This window comes from Strongylocentrotus purpuratus, unplaced genomic scaffold (assembly GCF_000002235.5).
Source record: "Strongylocentrotus purpuratus isolate Spur 01 unplaced genomic scaffold, Spur_5.0 spur5_scaffold_1, whole genome shotgun sequence".
NCBI classification, from domain to species: Eukaryota; Metazoa; Echinodermata; class Echinoidea; order Camarodonta; family Strongylocentrotidae; genus Strongylocentrotus; species Strongylocentrotus purpuratus.
In genome coordinates, this window is record NW_022145594.1 from 31,406,235 (window position 1) to 31,423,082 (window position 16,848).

Consider the following 16,848-nt stretch of genomic DNA (forward strand, 5'->3'; position numbering starts at 1 on the left):
TTATTAGGACCATTATTATAAGAACCGCTATTTATAATTTGAGAAAAGGGTAATTATTCATAAGGATAGCTAATCTTAATCGAAGAGTGTCGATATTTATCATTTGAGAAGAGAGTAGCTATTCATAAAACAGAATGAAGGTCGCTCTTTATAATGCGGAATGGGGGTCGCTATTCATTAAAAAAAATGAATAAGCAACAAAATGACAAGAGAGTTAATTGTTGGCTAGGAGCACCCCTATGGCTGTGGCGTATTTATTATGGAAAGCAACGCTTTTTTCGGATTATGAATATCGACCCTCTTCTCATATTATGAATAGCGACCCTCATTCTGCATTAATTATAAATAGTGCCCCTAAATTTATCTTATGAATAGCGGTCCTAGTGACCCCCAATATAAATTATGAAAAGCGACCCTCATCTCACATTATGAATAACGGTCCTCATGCTTTTATCAATAGTTACCGCCTTCGTGTTTTATATATGCAGTTCGACGTTATGAATAGCGAGATTACCCCCACACCCTCTGGTGTTGAAGATTGGAGGCCTAACCAAATATTGAAAGGGGAAAAGACGGGGGAAAGGGAAAATCAGAAAATCAAGGAAGATAAGAAGTGGAAGAGAAAGTAAAAAGGAGATGATACGACACCCTACGGGCCCCGTCCGACGCCCTGCAACTCACTCCTACACCCCAAACTCTCACTTTTGCTATGCTACATCATCGCATGCCCTCATTACAACATACAGAGCCACAAACTGACTTATACACACAATCGCTTTCCCTCTGTCGTCTTACTTCCATCATTATTCTTCTTCTCCATGTCTTCACAGTTCATCTGTTCCATTCTTCTCCACCCCCTCCCTCTCTCTCTCTCTCTCTCTCTCTCATGCATTTCTTCCTTCTTCTTTTTTTTCTAACTTAACCCTCTCTCTTTAAATTGTTCTCTCCCTGACACTTTCTCTCTCTTTCAGTATTGTTCAATTATGTTTCTATGATAGATCCTCATATATTGTGTGTGACTGTCATGAATTACATTATAGAATATGAATAGGCAATAAATTTGCATTTTAATATGGTTCAAAATCAAACAAATCTTCAGTATTTACTTGTCACACACTCAATTAATCAGTCTCGATTTCTATTTAAAATATGAATATTCCTCACTTAACAATAATTATAAAAAATAATACTAATGACGAATCTATTCTATTTTTATCATCAATTTGTTTGCAAGTATGGAATAAGTAATAAGTTGTCACCTATTGTACTGTGTATTATTTGTACTTGTCTATATTAAGTTTTGTTGAGAGGCTTTTTAAAACTGAGCTTGTAAAACTAATTCTACTACTACCACTACTACTACTACTACTACTACTACTACTACTACTACTACTATTACTATTACTACTACTACTACTACAGTCAGAAATATCAACATGCACACCAAACAAAAAATAAAGCACATACAAAACAGACTTTGTTTGGGTATTCCATGATGAATACTTAAGTATAATACCTCCTACAAAATGTGAGGAAAAATTGAGTTTTGTGACACATGCTCCTACTAAAATTGCTTCACAATAGTTCCCAACATTAAATGAATTACTAACTTTAATCCTGGACCAATACTATACCTAACCCTAAATCTTGCTTAAATATTAATCTAACCTTAACCCTAACCCTACAATTTTGTTAAACTAAAGCCCGGAACAATTGTCAACACAGCAATTCTCGAATTGCAGCAAACCAACATCGTGTTCCTGAAATCATATTTACTACATGGTAATTTTTCTTCATTTACACTATTATATTTCAGCATGACCTATGTACAATAAAACCGGTCTGTTTGTATATTTTGAATGGAATGTATAGCACTATTATCCCCACAAAAAATAGCAAATGTTATTGAAATAATGTATATATTTACACAGGTGATATATCAATAGCCTCATACAGAAGCTATGCCGTAAACATGTTTACAACTTTACAATGCTTTCATTTGTTACATATTTAATGTACAAAGAGCAATAGCTGCAGTCAGGTTTAATACGCCCACACAAATATGGATGTGTTGCCCACACCTGAAACATAGCACAAGAGATAATAAGGCCAGTCAAAGTAAATAATAAGAATGAAGTACCGGTAGGCACTTGGTCACCTTTGAATTCAGAAAACTTATGGAGCTTTTAATAACTAGTTTGTGATATTTAACATGGTTACAGAAAAGAAAAGAAGCCATATAGGAATTTAGATGATGACAGGGGACTAATAATTGTCACCTCTTATGTTTTAGTACAGTATTCAACTTTTGCAAGAAATAATTTCAAGGAGCTTGTAGAATGGTAATCATCTTGCTATCTAGCAACACATATCAGAAAAAACTGAACAAATAGTTAGGCAGGGGGTTACCAACTTTTGCATGAGCTATAAGACACTACATGTAATATATGCCTCCGTGGCGCCTTAAAGTGATCTCATTTGGTTCTTGTGTACATACACATCTTTAAAAAATAGTATGGTTGAATGCTCAATATTTTTGCTTGTTTGGGTTTATTTTTTATGTTGAAATCATCTTGTAATACAAGCTTATAAGTGGTATACCATAACCATTCTCATATCCTTTTATCATTATTCTAATCATTTTACAAACTATTTAAATCACATATAAGGTTTATTAGTTGCAAGATGATTGTACACCTGAAGTTGACTTTTCCTGAATGCCATTACGATAATACCATCAAATAAATATTATCTAATGGACTTTACATAAAGTGCTAAATTATTAATGCAGTTTTGGCAGAAATAAGGTGCTCAAAGGATATCTTTCGGCACCCATTTCCTTCATCTGATGCCTAAAATAAAATAATAATAATAATGATTCCGCTTTTATATAGCGTATGATGTCTCTAAGTGCTTTACAGATATATTATTACCCCGGTCATCAGATTCAGGCTTACCCGCACACTATGTATGCACATTCTCTACTTCCTGGGGATCATTCCAGCCAGGTGTCATTTTTACAAGTGCACACTTGCTCATCTAACCACATTAACTTTCGCATCCTACATACCGGTAGCTCTTTTCCATTTTCGTAAGGAATTTTGTACATCATAGGGCCGGCAGAAATACATCTCACTTTTCAGAATACCTACGCTTATTCTTTAGGGTGAGGTTTTGTGAGGTTTCCTCTAACAATAGTGGATGATCGACCTTTCAAAAAAATTTGTAGTATAATGAAACAAATGGATATCCCACATTTATCAAACTACACACCCTATTTGTTTAACTTGTATAATCTTAAATTGTTTGCTCTAATTCAAACCCAAATTAAATATCATCAAAATAAAGTGATATTGAGTTCTGTAAACTCTTACAAATTACACTTTTTCAAATTTGTGTAACCTCCAAGAAACTTGCAAATTATTTTAAATAATTAAACCCTTTAGATATAAAGTGTGAAATTTTATAGTCATAGGTTCTGAAACTTCTTTGTAAGAAATCAAAATATAGCGCTCTTTTCGATTGCCACAGCAGGAGCTTTTTTTTCAAATCAACACTAGTGAACACATATTTTTTTACTTGAGACAATTAAATATCTGGAATTAAACATTAAAAAAATATTCACTGAAAAATCTCCATTTAATGTCTCGTTGAATCAACCTTAACCTTAGGCTGATCATACCAAGGGCCATGCTATTAGCCTCTGCCAGGTCCCTCTCAGTGCGTGTGTGAAGCTGCGTAGACCTTGTACTTAAAGGGATCCCATATGAAATCTGTTGGTTTGAAAAATAAAGAACAGAGCTTCCATTTATTTTTTGGTCTCAAGAACAGTGTGAACAGTGCTAACAATAATATATCTTGGAGTACAATTCATTCAAATGTCTACAATTTCTTCCGAGATGAATTTTTTCCCTATCATACCATACCATACAATCATATCATATAATTGTCTAGTATTAAGTATTCTACAATTGTTGTAATCTTGTACCTGTAGTGTACACTGTATTGCCAATACTAACAAATGGAAAGGTTCACATTGTTTTTCCCCAATAATTATCTATAACATAACAATCTATAAATTGTATTATATGCAATGCTCTACAATTTCTATGTGGATAAGTCACAGTACAGCATATATCAAATGAAATGACTTTCAGGAACAAAACAATAACAAAGTTGAGTTATTATCATATACTAGTATATATTCTAAGTAAAGACAAATATACTCAAGAGTTTGGTTTGATCGGTCATTTTCATACCGTAAATACATTTCATGCAAAAACATCTTCTTTACCTGCCTCTTAATAAATCATTTCATTCTCCTGCTTTGAAAAATTGTATTTCAATAATAAACACTTTCAGAATACCAATACCACACATTACGTGTTGTTAGGTCAGGCAGGCCATAATGTTTACCCAACCTACATGTAGCAACAACTAATCCTCACAATTTGCATTCTGACTACCGGTATTGAGGTACAATAATAGAAAACAGGTGAATGTACATGTACATGTAATAGCTCATCGCAAGGTACACATACATGTATGTTTACATTTGAATACATTTTGAAAATTGTCTACTACATGGGCATATTAGTCAATTATGATCCAAAAGCATCAATTTTTACATCCATTCATTGAAAAACTACATTGTACATGCATGCAGCACTTAATAGCCATCAATAAAAAAAATTGTGAAAAAATGGGGTAGGAGTCTTAAATACATGTACCTTGATCATTGAACACCCCTAAGTTTTTGTTACAATCCATCTACATTGTACATACCTCATAGATTTGCTGCTACTGTTACACTGGATCAACTTGATCTACCACTTTTTTCAAAGGATAATCAAGAGCCCCTTCTCACAATCGGTGGAGTACACATGCCATTTCTCCTTTATCTTGACAGTGACCTTGTGCCTTTGCGTTGATTGTCATCAAGTGTCTACCTGCCCCTCTGAAAAATGAATAAGCATTTTAAGAATTATAAAATTATATCAAATATCTAACATATCATACAGATTACATTACAGGATCAAAAGAAAGTATTCTTATAATATTTCAGTACACTACATACATGTACAGTACTGTATGTGTAGGTGATAGATCAATATGTCTACATGTGTACATGCTAAACCAATTAGAAATTTATTTGACAAAGCCAAAGAAATCCATGTTATGTAAGCAAAGGATATACAAATCTTCCAATAAATATTTGCGAAAAGCATCTCAAGTATACAAAACAGTGATAATTACACAAATCTTGTGTATGTGAATATTGTTGAAGATGTACAGTACATGTACATGTACACCCTGTATAGGAGGCAATTCAAATTTCATAAGAATGTGATTCAATCTCTGTATGACCATAGGATTGAATGTACATGTACATGTACAGAGTACTACAAAAAATTGCCACATTAAAGCTAATGTCAAAAGGACTTCACAGAGGATTTGAAAAGACTAAAATGTGATTTAAGTTTCATGAGCTGCTATGTAAAATGATTCAGCAGTGTACTGGAGTACTAGCACTATTCTAAAGGATTTTCTCAGTGTCACATTATAAGACATTATACAAAGCAATATTTTTGAATTTTTAACTAACAATTTCCTACTCGATTTGGTTTTCCTACATTCTTGTATGGCTGGTAGTTTGTCTATCCACAACATGTACTCTCTAGGTGAAATTTTACAGGAACCAGTAGTGAATTTGATCTTTGTTTGCTTTATTACCTTCATGTATACAGTAGCAGGTAATTTTACATGTACATGTACCATGCATTAAAATGCATATTTGCCCGGTCCGCAAACTAACAGTTTTGAGCTGGCAATATTTCCTGATAGTTTCTCTCTTTCGGGTTTCACCATTCACTTTGAGTACAAAGATTGTGTTCCATATTGGACCTTTCAAACAGCTAAAATCGCCGCAAAGTTTGAGCAGACTATCATGCGGCGCTGTAGTAGGGTATAGTGACCGTACGTGATTCACAAATGAATAGGTAATAATTATAATCTTTTGGGAGATACAGTGATATGCATTTATATGTACATGTATTGCCCTTACTGAATCAGTGAAGGCAATACAGGGTGTATTACCTTGTTTCTCCCTCAAGGCCAGTAATATTATGTAAATGACAATCATGTTAAGCTCCAATTAATGACAGGTTATGCCAAACTATACCATTTGAGAACCCTTCATCCCAAATCTTCTACATAGGTGAATTTCACATATCTTGGGGGCAAAGAATGTGATCCATAATACATGTAGCTATTCATAACCATGTACAGTATCATCATGATATTCAAACTACATGTATCACATCAAATGTAATACATACCAACATATTTGATTTAGAGAGGCTGTGTTGTTGTGAGGAAAAGTTTTTGCCCTGAATTTTTGTTAACATTTTTATTTACATAAGGGTGGTGTTGATATGCTTACTATTATTTACATAAATAGAAAATGAATTAATGTGACACCTACATGTACAGGGTGTATATCAAGATTTTTTTCTCAAAACTATTGCAGCTACAATGTACCATTTAAAAAAAAGGTAGGCTATTTGCTTAGAAGTCAGGGTCAGCAAGACAACCATTATTGGAAGACATTGGAAGATCACATTACCAAAACAAAGTATTCAGAATTTTGAACCACATTGCTCACTTCATCACTGTATGGAAAGAGAATGACTACCGGTAGTCTGATTTGATTTACATTTCTTTAAATATAGCCCAAAAGAATACTGGTACTATTTACATGTTCAGTGAGATGGAGAAAGGGAATGGCCCATCAATCGTAACTGATACCACTTAAATCTATAATGCAGCCTCACAGCTCACTGAACATTGTATAATAAATTGAAACAGGATTTTCCAAAGATTAGAATTTTATACTACTCAAAATAGTAGGCTTTTGACCACTTCTATTGCAGGTACAGGCCATAGTTCATCCATACTTCAGAGTTGAAGCTGCCAGGAGAGGAATTTAATCTATTTCTTTTTATTAGTACACAAATGTTTTAATTTTCTAATTATACCTCAGATCAAAACCTGTTTTGCTTTAAAAAGTGATTTGAAGAAAGACACTCGCAACCAATTTCAACCAAACTACCCGGTAGTAAATGGAGCTTCAAATTTAGATTGCATGTAAATGTCACAGATATTAAATATTTGAAGGAAATATGCATTTCTGAAACAATCCACCCTGTTTAGAAAGTTGGTTTTTGTTAATATCACTTATGAGAATATAATACTATCCTTTTTTTATTCTGTAATACGTGTAGACCTATTTCTCTATGCAATGATACCCAATTGATTGTGGTGCTATTATTGAGAGTTATCATTTTGAGAGTTTCACCAGTTCTTTTGGATAACAAGACATCTGTTTAGGTGCAGAAATCTACAATCACTATGGAAATTAAGGACAAAGAAAGCGGACAAAATATACAGTTCCTCATTCTACCCTCAACAATTGCTATATATGGTAGACAAAGGAACATCCCTTCACTGCTATTATGTAAAAATGTGTAGAACAAAATGCATGTGACACCCGTTCTACAGATTTTTACATAATAGCAGTGAAAGGATGTTCCTTTGTCTACCATAGCAATTGTTGAGGGTAGAATGAGGAAATGTATATTTTGTCCGCTTTCTTTGTCCGTCATGTTCATTGTGAATTTCATTAATGTACATGTATGTATTTTAGAATCAACATTAATATTAAGAGTCACTATTTGTTTTGCAACATTGTCACTTACATGTATCATGTTTCCCATTCAGCAGTATACTGCACATATCAAAGTTACAAAATCCATATTATTTAGGCACCAATGTAAACAGAAATTCATTGGTTAAAGAATGTTATGCAATGCTATGCAAATGATGAATTAACAAACAACAAACTTTTAAGAGTACTCATACAATCATGTTGACAGAAAATTAAAATTATAATTGCAGAATAGGCAAGGTCCTGAAGTTGGATGTCTTTTGATATTCTTGTCTACTGAAAATAAAGCTACAGGTATTTAAATTCTGTAATACAGCTTTTTGACAAAGCTTTCACAATAAGAGATAACATCATTTCCTACACTGCAAGACATAAACAATAAGGTGTCTTCATTTTTGTTGCCATGCATTAACAAATTGTGTTATGTTTTGAGCCTGAACTCATATCACAGAATGTTTGTTGTATGATTGCTAAATGTTGGTATTTTTATACACTCTACATGTAAAATGGATATTCATTATTCAACATTTGAAAAGTTCTTTAATACAATAATATCTCTAGGGTTGATAAAATGTTACACTTCTATTCAACATTAACCACAAAAACATTTTTAGCTGTTGGGTGAAATATTTGCTCACTGTGTTAAAAAAATTTCTACTAAGAGTTGTTCAGTAATTGAAGTTATGAAAATAATACAGGTAATCACTATTCATTCCATATTGTTGTTAACCAATTGACCTAGCCAATGACTTTGACTCACTCCATATTTAAAAACATCATTACAATTTTTAAATATTGACTTTTGGATGATGAATGAAGTTTATAATGATGAATTTCATGGCTGTTTGATGAACAACACATCAGCAACAACATCAAAATATAGAGTTGTTATATTCAGTGTACAACTGCATGCTTCTGCTGCAAAGTATCAATAATGTTGTTGGATCATATAATATACCAACCTTTATAACAAGTTGAATCCGTAAATAAAGAAAGATCAGAGAAAAAATTGGTGAGAGTTTAAAAGAAAAAAAAAAAAAAGGAAAGTTCAAAGAAATTGATTTAAAACAAGAAGAACAAAATTTTTAGAAAGTTGTAATCACTTAACATTCACAACCAGCAATGTACAATACCCTGTAAGTCATTCTACTGGGACATAATTGTAAATCTCCATTCGTTTCACACTTTTAAAACAAAGTTTACAGTATACCAGTCCCTTTTCTCTCAGAGCTGTACTAAAAATATATTCAGAGAGCTCAATAGGTCCTCCAAAAATGAAGAGGTTCTATCATAGTCATATTACATGTGCAAGTGTTGAATGATATTGGTCCAACATTACATCACTATACATGCCCAATCATCAATTCAAAAATTTGAAATTCATACAGACTACAAATTTCAAACATTAAAACCTTACTTATTACTTGTCTGAGTTTGTTCAAACTTTCACCAGCCTGCTTCTAAATTTTTTCTGTTTCCTTCAGAGCATCTTACTTTTAGGGTTACATTTCCCATAAAAAAACTATTACTATCAATACTTGCTAATGGCTCTCATTACCTTTAATATCTTTACTAATTAGATAAAAAAGGGTCACAAAATAAGCATTAAAATTGTAACTTCAAATACGGTACTCTTTTGGTGTTGAATAACTTGAACACCAAGTGTCATGTGATGGTTTAAAGGCTTTAACCTTTTTACCAGGCAAGTCTTCAATAATATTCCAATTACCGGTATTTATACAATATCTTTTATTGTCATTAAATTGTTTCTGGAATTAGTGCTGTGAGTTTAGTGTGTAATTTCCATTCAGTGCACACAGCCAGTTTATCTTTGCGTGTACACAGTTATGACATTTACCAAAAACAAAAGCAGTATTTCAGCTAGGTACATTTGTACATGTATAGTATGTTGTGCAGTACATTTAAGACCAGCAATCCAGCGCGCATTCACAACAACCATTTTCTCTGTAAAGTTGTTACAGTAGTAACAGTACTGCACACAAAATCATCATGCTCATGGAATAGTCAGACCGCAATGATTGACATATTAGCGAGTTTTCGCTCAGCAACATACAGACCTTCGCGGACGCAGAGCACTCAGGTTTACGGCCGTCGCATACAGACTGCCCTCAATACAATATGTGGTTTTGCTTTTCGGTGAATGCGTACGTATTTCTACGGAGGTATTGCATTTGCAATGCCATTAGGCAATTTTTGTAATGTAACCAAATTTAATGCAAACGTCTTTGTGAAGTGCCTCGATACAAAATATTTCTTTCACCTGATAAGGATAATAGTATTTCAATAGACAGAATACAAACTGCATACATTAGTTGTTGCCAGTTCGACAAACATTAGGGGTATTTCGCAAGCTAATTGCGGACAGAGAATCTGCGGTTCGTGTGCAAAATCAAGAAGCTACTATAGTAACAGCAGGGTGATCGCTAAGGTACTGAAATCAAGAACGGGTTTTGGCCAAATCTATGGGCGTTCTCAATGACGCCCCAAGTGAATAAACAGCCAATCAGCGAGCTTGTACCAAAGATGGTTATGAGAATTTTGTCGTCTAATAACGAAGGATGACAAATTTTAACGGGCGGATCTAGCTTCTTTTCTATGGCGTGGGCGGGCGGGGTTGACATTTGAAAAATCGCACCAACCAATATTTTGCTTAGTGGGGGGTAGGGAGCACTAAAATTTGTTTTCAATTTGAAAAAAGTGCCAACCAATATTTCGGGGGGGGGGGGGGGGGAGGTAGAAAGCACCTTGGCCAGCCAAAGGGGGGATTTAAACCTCCTAACCCCCCTAGATCCGCCCCTGGCACAAAGGACTCTTCGGTGAATTTTGTTTCTTCCGATTATTGTTTCTGAACAGTAACAACATGAATATGGATATGAATTGTTTTAAAACTTGATGATAAATTATTGTTGAAATTTGATAAAAAGCCGTTTTGTGGCTTGGTTGAGACAAGTTGTGCTAGTCGTGTAGTCCCGTCTGTACTGTATTGCGTTGAAGGGAACAGGCCATTTTCGTAATGTAATCAAATTTAATACATACTGTACGTCTTTGTGAAGTTCCTCAATACAAATTATTTCATTCACCTGTCTAGGATTCGCAATAGTCAGAATGCAAACTGCATGTATTAAGTGTGGCAACAACTAATGTATGCAGATTGGATTCTGTCTATTTAAATACTATTATTATCAGGTGAATGAAATGGTTTGTATCGAGGCACTTGATTCACTTGGGGCGTCATTGAGAACGCCCGTAGATTTGGCCAAAACCCGTTCTAGATTTCAGGGCCTCAGTGGTCATCCAACTGTTACTATAGTATCTTCTCGATTTTGCACACGAACCGCAGATTCTAATTCCGCAATGAGTTTGAAAAAAATTGCCTATTATTATTACCATGACGGCAAGAGAAAAGACTCAATGGCATTGGAAAAGTTGTAACTGTACAGGTGTAGTAACCATACTGCACACAAAACCATTGCGCTCGCTGGAAAGTTAGATCACAATGATTGGCATTGTTTGCATGATGACAAGAGAAGAGACTCAACGGCATTGAATCAAAATCGTACAGTGTATGGAAATGATTATTCAAGGAAGTAGCAGTGGAACTTAAACTTTATTTTTAGACTGATGACATTTTTGTAAAATATTGACTTCAGACTCTTATAATGCTGAAAAACAGGTGATTATTTGTTCTTCGTTTATCTGTTGTGTAGTGGTGGTTCGTGCCTATACACGGTCGCAGCACTATTCTGGATAATAATTTAGTCTGGTTCTGCATAATAATTTATCAAATATCTTCTACACATTCTTACTTTTTTTAAATTATCTTCAGAAGCATTCATAGAATTCATTGCGTATCAACTATCAACCAAACTACATGTACAGTAACTCAAATGTCATCCAAGAATGGTGGTGTTGTTGTATTTTACAGCTATTTTCAGTTCATTCCTTTTTCTTTTCAGGAGATTTTTGTACATTGTACAGTACATCAACCTTTAGGGCCAATTAAGAGTCATCATTGATTTGACGGTATTGAAGGACTCAGATGGAGGAGTTATTATGTGGTTACTTAATTGGAAAATTGGAAGTGATCAGTTGCATCACAATAAAGAATACCAGGAGTTATACTGGCACATACATGTACATCATTACATATTAGTAAAGATTTGTTCAATCAGAGATGCAGTCTTGTTTAATAGTTACCCTGGTATAGAAAATGTGAGTAACTCATACCAACAAAATCATTACCACTATTTGGCATACATGTACATGTACATGTACAAATATAAATATGGTCAATGTTAACATTAATCCTTATATACCGGTAATCATCTAGTGTATAAGTAAATGTTTGCATGTTTGATTTGGGTTTCTGAATATTTAACTACTATCAGCTTGCCAATTTGATTATTTCAGTAAAAAGAGATTTAATATCATCTGACTTGAGGAGGCGCAATAGCTCAGTCGGTAGAGCAGTGGTCTCGTAATCCGGTGACCCGGGTTTTAAACCAAGGCGATGTGCTAGTTTGGTAAGGCATTAATCCTCACTACCAGGTTCCTCGGAGAGGACCTAAATCCGTCGGCCGTCTGGTTGCTTACTTACAAACATGTATTTATGCATTCTTAGCAGTCAGATAAAATAACCATCACATTGACCGAGTCATGATGTCATCTCTAACAGTAATGTCAAGAGAATCTGAAATACCGTAAACATGGCATAGTGTAACCTTGTTTATTGAACAATAATGAAGTACTTTCATGAATCCATGTTTCAGAGAAAGCTAGAGAATGAAACCTCAAATACTACCAATATATTCACCAATCTCATTAATTTCTATGGAGGTTCCTTGAGTGAAATAAGGTTATACATGTATGTTAATTTGTCCTAATTAGGAATTAAAAACATCTAAATTAGTAATACAAAATGTACGTTTCTGCATGCAACAGAAAAACAAAATTAAGTATTTTTTTTTTTATCAATATTTATCCTCAAACACAACTTTTTTGAAAATCCTTGCAGAAATGTGTTTTAAATGACATCCTTGTCTTTCACATTATGATACAATTTAAGTGAAATTTTGTCATCAAATTTTTGGCAAATTTGGGGCTCCCAACACTTTAGAGGGGCTTTAAACTGCAAGGGAAATGTTCACTATGGTTCATTGTACAAGATATGTACCAGCCAAATATGTAGTTGGGGGTATGTATCTAAATTATCCATTGCAGGCAAATGATCAAGATCTTCTTTGCATGAGATTAGCTTTTTTACATTTTTGTTATAATTTATTAAGGGGATGAGTTCAATAACTCATCCTGACTTGTCCTCCCAGTGGTTTAGGATGGGATCTTGTTGCGGATAGCAGACCAGCATTTTTCTTTTGATAGGGTCTTCTTGGATTGATTTTTTCCAGTAAGTTTTCTTCCACTCAAAGACCAATGCACTTTGTATACAAGTTGAATTTAGCTGTAATTGGGCAAGATTTTGTCTCTATACGTACGGGTTAGTGAGGGGAGGCTATGCAATGCAGTTTGTGTGTGATCACCCATCTTAACTCGCACAGAAGCTTCAAGAAAAGCATCAGATAAGCTGAAAGTACATGTAAGTCCTTCTATTTCGATGTTCTACAATTAATGTTATTTTCATAGTACCGGTATAAGAAAATTAGATTCATTTTGTTTTCAATCATTTTTTTTCTATATCATTTTGTCTAGATTCTGGAGTAAATCTCTAATTGACCCCCCCCCCCCCAACCCCCTCCATTGTGCATATGCCAAGGATAACCGTAAATGTGTCGGTGTATGGGGAAGTTTGACAAATGTCAGTTTTATTTCAAAATTCCACATACCAGACAGTTATTTCTGTCTATTGGCGAGAGAGATGCCAAGTCCAAAGGTCTCAATGACTGCTTTGAGGATGATTGCATCTGTGCCATATTGTTAGCACTTACAATTGTACACTGAATTCAGTTCCGTCGTGAGTAATTCTCCTGCTCGTTTGCTTGGAGTGACAAGATTTTGCGTGTATTTGTAGTATCACGTTCTTCAATGGCAGTTTGCATTCTTTCCATTTGTATTTTTTTTCATTTGTAGAGGTGTAGATCTATGGACTTATTTTCAGCTTACTGTATCTGTCCAGCTCCAGTTTGTGAAGCTACTGATCTGTGCAGGATGGGTACGGCGCTCATGCACACACAAACTGCATTGCATAACCCAGGGCTGCCAACCCTCCCGCATTTGGAGGGAGTCATATGCCACCACACTCCTTTTCCCGCCGTCCCACCAGCTCGTAGCAGGAGACTCTCGCCAACATGCCCTTCCTCCTGCTCTCCCGCAAGCTCCTGGTTTATGAAAAAACCTCACGCCAGACGTGTAAAATAAACCAGCGTACTTGTATCATATGGATTTTGTTTGCTCATGGGGGGGGGGGGGGGGGGGGGTAGTGGGCACTTCTTACCCTTCCCTGTTGAGCTCCCCACAGCCACACTCAGTCAGCTCTGTATAGAGGCAGTCAGTGAATATGGAGGAGCCTGACGTAGTTATTTATCATGTTTAGATCTAGATCTATAGTATAGGCTACATGTAGCTAAGCCGAGTCTAGGCCTAGGCCTACACTGTAGTAATTAGTAGGTCTAACTTAGGTCCTATAGCAGAACAACCATAACCATTGATATCAGACTTTTCAGAGACCAAAGGCAAAGCAAAGGCAAGGCTTTCATCGGTCCAACATCAGGAACATGCAGGCTAGGTTCGCGCTCATCGATTGACGAGTACTTGTACTAAAATGCATTAATTAACTGACTAACGAAGTTATAGTCTCATCTTCTTAGGCCACCGCCGGCAGGCGGCCTGGCAGGCGGCCTGGCGGGCGCAGCCGGGCTCAATTCATTCAACCAATGGTGGTGATTTGGGCTTGGGGCTTTCCCTAGCTCTAGTCTGGATACTGCGTTAGAAGCACACAGTTTCAACTAATGAAGCTATGATAAGATATATATATATTTAATCTACTACTCTTATTGACAATTAAGGAAAAACCAAAACAAACCTTACCTTAAAACATCTCGAAAACACCATTTTAGCGGCTTCTGTGGCGTGGTCTGTCTCTGAGGAGGGCATGGGACGACGGATCGACGATGAACTAATAGTAATAGACTAGTCTAGTTCTAAGCACACGCAGACCGCTATTTGTGACATTAAGCTGATCAAGTGTGTCTCATGACTCTCATCTCGACTCCAACTGACCGTCGACCCTACGGCTATCCCCAGTGGCATATCTAAGGGGGGGGGGGGGGGGGGGGGGAGAGGGGGTCCCTCCCCCTGGCCAAAAAACTGTTTTCAAATCAAAATGAAGACGGGCGTCCTCCCCTGGGGTGGGCACAAAAAAAAGGGGGTGGGGGTGTTGATTTAAAAAAAAAAAAGCAGTGCTCAATACCCCCCGCCCCCCCCCCCCCTCGTTGCTCGTGTGTCAATCACGGAACTTCCGTGGTGTCCATCAGAAAGATCACATAATGTTGTTGTTTTATAGTTTTTATTGGCGTGTATATTTAGACTGCAATAGTCTTTTCACAAGCTTGACGCAAACATTATTTCCTATAATTATTTCATCGTCATTTCTCTCCATCATAAACTTTAATAATGTTATATTCCAATCCAACGTCTATTCTGATGAGTATAGCAATTTAGAACAACAGTCTTAGAAAAACATAAAAATTGACCGGTATAATAATAGGCCCAAATTATCCTATTAAAAAAAAAAAGTTTATGGTAATGTTAAGACTTTGGAACTGTTCCTTAGTCTATTTTAGCAGTGTTGAAACCGTCGATACCCATGTACATGTGGCTGTGTTTTAGATGAATGGTCGAAACTAAAATTTATGCTGAACAAATAAAGCGACCAAATAAATGAAATGTTAAGCTTTGCTTATGATTGCGGTCTCCTGCACTTTTCCAACAGAATAGTTCAGATAATACTTTAAATTTATGATAATATGTTATGGAAGTAATAAGTTTCGTTATTATATGTACATATATTATGTACAAAAAACATTTTGACATTAAGAAATTATTGTTTGTTTATGTTTTATTATACCTTACATGTATTTTATGTTCTTTGTTATTCAGTTATATTTTATTTGGAAAATATGCAGAAATAATATAGTATTAATGACTGCTTTGAGAGAAATAGTTGTTTTATTACGCTCTCGGGAAGGTTAGAATTGTGCTATTCCCCGAGGCTTGCCGAGGGGAATAGCCCAATTGTAACCTTCCCGAGAGCGTATGAAAACAACTATTTCTCGAATATTAAAGCAGTCATTAATACTTTTATATGCCGAAAAAAAATAGACTAAAAAATAAAAAATAAAAAATAATTTACATTTTTGTCGAAGACGGGATTCGAACTCTTGCGTACAACAAGAGGTGCATCGAAAACCAACGCTCAGACCACTCGGCTATCGCGCGCCGTTAACATGCTTGGCAGTTTTTTCCAATATATACATTAAAATGGATTGAAAACGGCTCCGCGTGAGGGATGCTTCGCAAAAGCTCCATGAAACGGACCCTTCTTTTACTTTTGCAATGCATATTGGCACGAACTTAGATCAAGATCTATCGGCAGATGTTGTTTTTTTGTTTTTGAGAGTTAATTTTCGTCTTCATGTCAACAATGCAAGATAAAATTGTCGGTAAGATCGATCGAGATTCAATTGTATTGAAATTGCCGACCAATTTTTCGCACACGTATGGTATCCTCCATCGCTCAAACCATTTTTTAACATGTAAACCTATGGGGTAACCATGGAGACTGACCTATTTTTTTAATAACCATGGTTATTAAAAATATTGAAATGTTTTAAGCATGGTTACCGGGAATTTTACAGGAACAGTTGAAGTTTATGAATGCAATTCGACCAATCAGATGGCTGGATTTCTTAAGTGAGGTATATAAAATCAAATAAAAAATATACGAAATAAAACGGGTGATAATAGTGAGATGCGCCTACAATTTCACATTATTTTATTCTGTTCACCCCACGATCCAATTTGATGTCTGAGAAAATTAGACTAACTTCCGGCAACATGGAAAAAAAAAAACATTACTGCGTATACTA

The 16,848-nt window shown here is 35.3% G+C and overlaps 1 long non-coding RNA gene across 1 annotated transcript; it reads right to left on the minus strand.

The window, feature by feature from the left end:
* Nucleotides 1–1,048: 1,048 nt before the first annotated feature.
* On the minus strand, nt 1,049–14,918 carry LOC115921042. Its single transcript, XR_004062711.1, has 3 exons — nt 14,789–14,918; nt 4,786–4,957; nt 1,049–3,773 (listed from the first exon to the last, which is right to left on the minus strand). It is a non-coding gene; the product is annotated as an uncharacterized LOC115921042 (long non-coding RNA).
* Between the last annotated feature and the right edge of the window lie 1,930 nt (nt 14,919–16,848).